Raw genomic sequence first — 7,102 nt, 5'->3', positions numbered from 1 at the left:
TGGTGGTGGATACGAAATAGAAAACCCCGTAATTCCTGTGTGACATATTTCCGTCAAGTTGGTACCATCATCGCGAGCCTATTGAAACAGAACGCGTAATTTTATGTACCAGGTAGACGTTGTAGCGGTATTAGGGGCCGCCGATGGTGAAAGTGACTCTCCCACGCCATGACATCCTAGGTCTACCGTTCCCCACCGTAACGTCTGGCTTAGGCTCACCGTTTCTCCTAGCACGAACGAGGACCCCTCTTCCTTTTCCTATCCACGGAACCCCGTCGACCCCCCATTCGAGTAAGCCCGCCGCGCGATTGGATCTCTCGGTTCGCGCGAGGAGGAAACGAATTCTTGACAATGGTAATGAGCACGGATAAAATAATGCCTCCGAGTCGCAACCGACCAGGAAATTTCAGGGCGTAATTCAAAGGCTGGCCGCAAGATCGAGGACTTCGTGTGAAAACACGGCTGCCAGCGTAAAAATTACACGGTGTGAAAGCGAATTAACGAAGATTCGTCTGCGGCCAGATTTCGAATTGAAATCGACGACCTCGACGTTTTTAATGACTTGGCTTTTTTTTTCCATCTCTTGCGGAAGCTTCGGTAGAAAGTATCGGAAAAAAATAATCTACGCTTCGCTTTCCGTTTACGTGGTTGGCTATGCGATAGTTTGTTTAGAAAAAGGTAAGTAGTAAAAGATGAAGTTTTTCGGTGCGCTCAGGTTAATCGTTAGAAAAAGCGATTTTATAGGCGAGGAAATCGTTTGGGAATCGCAGTCACGAGATCAAAATTGGGGAAGATAGATGGCAGTCTAAAGATAAACCTAATTCAATATTAGTGCGCCATTTAACCCACGAAGAAGCCAGAGTGCTGCCAATTTTAGCCAAAGGATAAAGCTTGGCATTTGGAAGCCTCTCTGATTTCATCATTTTTTCACGAATCATTTCTGCATAATCAAAGAAATCACAAAAATATTCCTCCTACTACGCTAAAAAAAAATTCAAAATGTATTCCTCGCCATACATGCTCCATTTAAATATTATACATAAATTTTGTAAAATAGTATATACAAGAATATTTGGTAATAAATTTTGTATTATATCGTTAATGAATTTTTTGATTTTTTACTATGTTGTAGAATCGTAGTAAATTTCTATCTTGTCTTTCCTAAAGAGGAACACATAGTTACTGCTTAATAAAATCGCGTTCCTGTTACTACATCTACATAACGTATTAATTCCATTTGGAAGGCTCTCTAATAAGTTCAAGATGTCCTTTTAAAGCAAAACTAGAATGTAAATTGAAGCTTTTTCGACTCAACCAGGTTGAAATCGTGTAAACGTAGAGCTAGATACACTTCGGCAGGATCATCGACGCCTCGTAGTCGGTAAATTCATGGTATCGTGCGTGTGCGAAACCTCGAGTAAGCTTCGCACGCTTTATCTCGTTTGGTGCGGTACCGTTATTTGAAAAAGCGACTTATCGCTTATCTGAGCGTGTTCTTCGCGGATGTGTGACAGTCCCGTTTCTCGCGTCTCCACCTTCGAATTGACTTATCAGCGGAAACGACGAATTACTCGCCCCGCGACTGAATACTAATTTAGGGGTCAATCACGCGTCGACGATTATCGCGTCGTTAAGTATCTCGTTTCTTGTTTCGCGTCCGAGGCTCGGTAACGAGCTCTTCGAAAATTTTCCGAGTCGGCCCACTCGATTGAAAAAACTACAGAAAACTGATACGATACGTTTGCTATTATTTTATTATCGTATTCTGATATCGCAATTATTTTTTCGTCTTGAATCTACGTTAATTTCTATATGTATTTTTATTAAGAAAAAGGCCCGACGGGAATTATTCGAAATGTACGAGTAAAGATATCGAATTAAAACAAAAATTGAAAGATTTAACCTTCGGCAACAATGCATTCATTTTTTATGTATCGTATATGCAGCAAAATAATTTTTATACAGAGGTTCTGATTGCACTAAATATATATATATAAAAAAAAAAAAAACGAAAAAGAGGAGACATCCATTAAAGTTATAATTTTCATTGCGTTTGTACGACCTAGTTGCGCTCGACTTATATTTGGAAGTTCACGCGAGGCAAACAGCCGAGGAACGGTAAGATACAGTTTACTCTTGCACTTTGTATTACATCTTATCGAAGATGTTAATATACCCAAACTTGTAAATAGTTTATGCAATGCGTCCTGGTTCGCGGCTGACCTCGAGCACTTCCTCGCGAACCGTAGTCGGAATTTCTTAACGTCTTCGTTACTAGCTTCTGCAACTTCCTCCGCGGGTTGTCCAATTGTTACATTTTACGCACAGAAGGTGGTATTTTATAGCAGTTACGAGACGAGACACATCGTACCGCGGTTCCGAAAACAATGCATACGGAATGAGCCCGTGTTTATTTCATATTCACAGTTAAATGTTCGCAAAGTGGCGTTTTTTCTTGGGCTATGAGAACAAAAGAAATTTCCAAACGCTGCAAGAAACGCACGAAGAAAGTTGGAATGTTTATTCAAGAAGAGATGTATACCGAGGAGGATCCGTAATAACGTTTGGAAAACGTTATGTAAAATGTATTACCGAGTTAATTATTTTCGAAAAGAGTTTCCTTTACCCAAATGGGTAAAGGATATATTTGTAATTATACGAAATGATTAATACCGCTAAATATTCCCGGTTAACTCTTTGCGGCACAGGAATTCAGGTCATAAAATAGACCCGTGTTGCACAGGAATTTTATTGCGTTTTAAATCGAACAAAATTATTATAGTTTTATTAATAAAGGTGTCGCACCTATACACATGGAGCTATTGCAAAATTTCGAGGCGGGATTAAAAATGTCCCACCATGCATTACGGTCCATGAAAAAGGTGGGACACTTTTAATCCCGCCGTGCCCCAAAGAGTTAACTCGTTGAAAAGTGAAAATGTGAAAATTAATTTTCTACATAAAATGACGTATCTACAGTCATAATTTCCGTACGATACAAAAATTATGTTTACCTCTCGAAATTTGCATCTAAATGTTGCCCCTTGATCTCTGGTGCTCAAATTAGCCAGCGTTTGCGTTTCTTAGGATGGATTTATGAAAAAAAAAAAATATATACACGTCGAATCGAGTAACCTCCTCCTCTTCGAAGTCGGTTAAAAAAGGGAAGGCGGCACCAGAGGGATTGTCTAACCCACGCGAAGGGACTCGCGGAGAAATTTCTCCAGCGTTCGTGCACGACAACGGGGCAACCGTTATAAATATTCCCGGTTAATTCGTCTTACGTGTCGGCACGCGTCGACGCCGCGCCGACGGGAAGGAGGAAGAGAGAAGCGCGGAGACAGGAATCGTGTCTTTCGGATGCTCGCGTAGTCGGGCAACCGGTGAGAACGGCCAGTGAGAGTCGTGGCCGGGTACATTGAACCTCCGCAGTGAAAGTTTCTATTATACCACTGGCCTTACCTTACTTTTCCTACGGCAAGCTCTGCCATGTTGTGTCATAAGCCGACGAGCATCGTGGAAATCATCGAAATCCGTTTCGTCGCATTTATTTACTTCCAGCGCGACTTCGACGACCAACCTGTGCTGACGATACGGTTTCCGTATCGCTGCTCGGTCCATTAAAGGATCACGAGCATTTCGTTGCAATTGGTAAATGAATATTTGCAGTATTTTAACAAATAGCACGGTTTGTTAACAATTTTGGAAAATTTTATAGGATAATTCTCTGTGGTTAACTCTTTGACTGCGAACAAAAATGGGATCGGAGAAATGTTTATGTGCGTTAAATCAATTAAAAAAAAATATCGTCTTGTAGGGGACGATGAGAGAAAATTGTTTCGTATTCACAGAAGCGGCGCACAGGGCCCGTTGCCCGTGCAATTTTCAGAACAGACTAGGCTGCCACGTAACGATCGAAGATTCGAAGAAAATTGTTATGGACCTATTCGCGTCAACGTGCGATTTATTCTGTAATTATTGGCGGCCGTTTCTTTGTACCGAGCAATTTCGTTGGATCAGCACATAGCTGCTTCTCTTGATCGTTGCAACACACCCGGCACCTTCGTTAAACGCGTGACGAAATTTTGCAGCAATCTCGTAAAAAGCTCCTCGTTTGCGTTTTTTTTTTTTTTTTTTTCGAAAAATTGTTCCTGTTTCCATGCAACGATCCAAGTAGTTCGAACATGGTTCGTTGTTATGCGCGATCGCAGTGGGGCAGAGTTAAAAATGGCGATGAAATTATCGTCGGACACAAATTTAGATGTACTTTGCGATATTAAAATTACGACGAGTACTATAGAATGGAGGGAGAAAGCGTATCGAAAAGAGTCGAGAACTTTTGCTAAGGAAAACGAATAAATCGATGCGATGAATTTAATTGCATGTTTCTAAAAAATGTTAAGTTCTAGAACAATTTGAGGGTATTTGAAATGAGTAACTCGAAGCCTGCGAAGAATGATGTTTATTGTGTAACAGGCACAAGTTTTCTCGTATTCATAATGACGAATTATACAAGAAAAAAAAAACAAACACTGGATTCTTTGCTGTTTTCTTAGTTGGAAAATTTCTTAACTCTATCATCGATATTTTTTCCTCGTTCTAAAATTATTCATTTATCGGGTTTTGCAAGAATTTTTATATCGCTTCGAATAGATGAAAATATCTAGGATTTTCATAAGAAAAATGGAAATTTGTACGTCTATTTTTATGTTTGAATTTGAAATAGTCGTTTTTCAAGGATTATTGAATAAATAGTTATAAATTTATCGATTCAGCCACTAAATTTATGTACGAAGCTCGGGACAGTGACTCGTTTGTATGAGACATTGCCGTCGCTGTATATTCTGAATTCGATTCGTCGTGTTATTTTTAGTTAAACTATAGAAAATTAATGTTTACTATGCAAAGGGCACACGTTTTGTCATACACGTAGCGAAGAATTAAAGAGTTTTTACAAACTTCTCGATTCCAGACAACTTTTTTCCTTATTCTAGCAATATTCATCTGTACGATCTGTTCGATAATTCATCTATCGAATCTCTAAAGAATTTTTAAATTTTAAAAAAGATCTACAATTTCCATACACGATAAATATTGTAGCATTCGTAGCTGTGGCGTAGCAAAGTTCGCGATCGAGGTTCGTACTGTTTCGATCTGGAGCAAGAGTCCACGGATCGTAGAATAGCGACGAAGAACCCCGTGGTTTTCAGGTTTCTAGCGTTTACGCAATCGATTGTGCTCAGATTTTCACGATCGGTTGCAAACCAGCGAGAAGTATCGTTTACCTTGTCGAATGCAGTTAACGATCCTCGCTGTCCAGGAAATACGGTTTCTCGTTCAATAAGAAGTTTAAAGTTTGATCGAAGTTGACTCACGGACTGTTCAAACTCCGCAGAAAAACATGTTTTCCGGTTATAACTTCGTAACAGAGAACAAATAAAGCGGTTATTATACACGATAGAATTCTTTTTCTTTTCAGCACCGATAATTGATACGTTTGACAAGTTGGAAATTATTAAGATTCAATGAAGAAATTTCTCTCTTGTTTCTTTCTTGAAGTTAGACTTAAAAAAAAAAAATATCAGCATGTAGGGGATGACGAGACGAAACTATTTTATATTTACAGTTTATTCCTAGGACGCTTAATTTCGAAACTAAATCGAAAAGTTAGAAGTTCGTGGCAAAAGTTGAATTTCAAGAAAACGGTCTTCCAAGTTTTTAATTGTTATCTCTGAAACTAAACGTCCTATGAATAAACTGTAAACATAAAAAAAGGTTCGTTTCGTCACTCTCTATGAGCTAATATTTTTTAAAAATTCGATTGTTTCACCGTTGTTTTTCTTTTCTTCTTTAAGACAACAGCAATAGGATCAGATCGCTACGAGATCTCATGAAAAATTTCTTTTAACAAACAAATAACCTAGCAGTAGATACGACGAAAATAAAACCATTTAAAAAAGAAAAAAGAAAAAGAAATTGATTTTCCTAACAGTGGACCTAATTCACAGCTGCATTCGTTCCTAGGAGTGACGTCACTTTTATTTTTCGTACGGCAGACGAAAGGAGAATGACTGTAGGAATATTCCACGCCGTCGTCGCCGAGTTGCAATTGTGATTTGCAATTAGCGAAGCGTGCAATTGTGAAATCGCGTCGCGGTGTTATTGACCCGGAGGACGCTGACAAACTGACACCTCGTTGTACCTCGGAAATTCCAATTCCGCCAACTTCTACCTGGAACACCAAGTATCGCGGATCTCTGCTTAAACCAAACGCAAAAACAAGCCCCGAAAAGCTTCGTTCGAGCAATAATTGAATCGCAACGAAGCTCTCGTGCTCGACGAGCAAAAAATCGACGAATACCTGGACAAACGAGGTGAGATATCGTACGAATACCGTGAGAATTTCCATTTCCTTGTTTTTGAAAAATAAATAAAGGGCGTAGCACGCTCCGCGCGTACGCGATTGATAATTTCAGTCTCTGGATTTAGAAATGGGACGAATTAATATTTCGAGGCACGAATCTCTTTCTTTCGAGTAGACAAATATTTTTAAGACACCGAACATTGTTTAAAGTTTGGTAAATATAATTGCATTTCAAACTTGGAATATTTATATTGGAAATTTTTCCTGACTTGTAGTGTAAATGATCATTTGGATGTAAACTAACACGCTTCAGAGATCTTTATTTTATAAATCATTCGCTTAAAAATTAATAGCGATGATCTCGGTTCCCAAAACAGACTAGTATATTAGGATCATTAAAGAGGCTCCCAAACCTGAGTCCTCGAGAAGCCCTAACATACAATTCCATTTTGGTAACCAAGTACTTGACTAGATCAACAATCGCGTTACTTCGATCTCATTGGTAACCATCGGGAGCAAAATAAGGACACGTCGGTCGTTGAAAGGAATATAAAATACACGCTGTAAATTTCTGTAATTAACAAGTGGGTACCAATCACTTAGCGCACTCTGTTACGCAAATCGATATATTTCTCACCTAATTAATAAATTCATCAAAGTTAAAGGAAGATACAATCTGTTTCTGCTATTTAAATGAAAGCTAAAGTGAAATTTCCAAATCTGGGAAATTTTCTAGCA

At 38.9% G+C, this 7,102-nt stretch overlaps 1 protein-coding gene across 1 annotated transcript in view; it reads right to left on the bottom strand.

The window, feature by feature from the left end:
- Window positions 1-7,102, bottom strand: part of LOC128884013 (hormone receptor 4) — a 38,738-nt gene that overhangs the window by 31,331 nt on the left and 305 nt on the right. The window lies entirely within an intron of this gene.

The sequence above is a fragment of the Hylaeus volcanicus genome, chromosome 1, assembly GCF_026283585.1.
Source record: "Hylaeus volcanicus isolate JK05 chromosome 1, UHH_iyHylVolc1.0_haploid, whole genome shotgun sequence".
NCBI classification, from domain to species: domain Eukaryota; kingdom Metazoa; phylum Arthropoda; class Insecta; order Hymenoptera; family Colletidae; genus Hylaeus; species Hylaeus volcanicus.
Note: the sequence above shows the minus strand (reverse complement) of the source record. Positions and strands in the feature narration are given on the sequence as shown.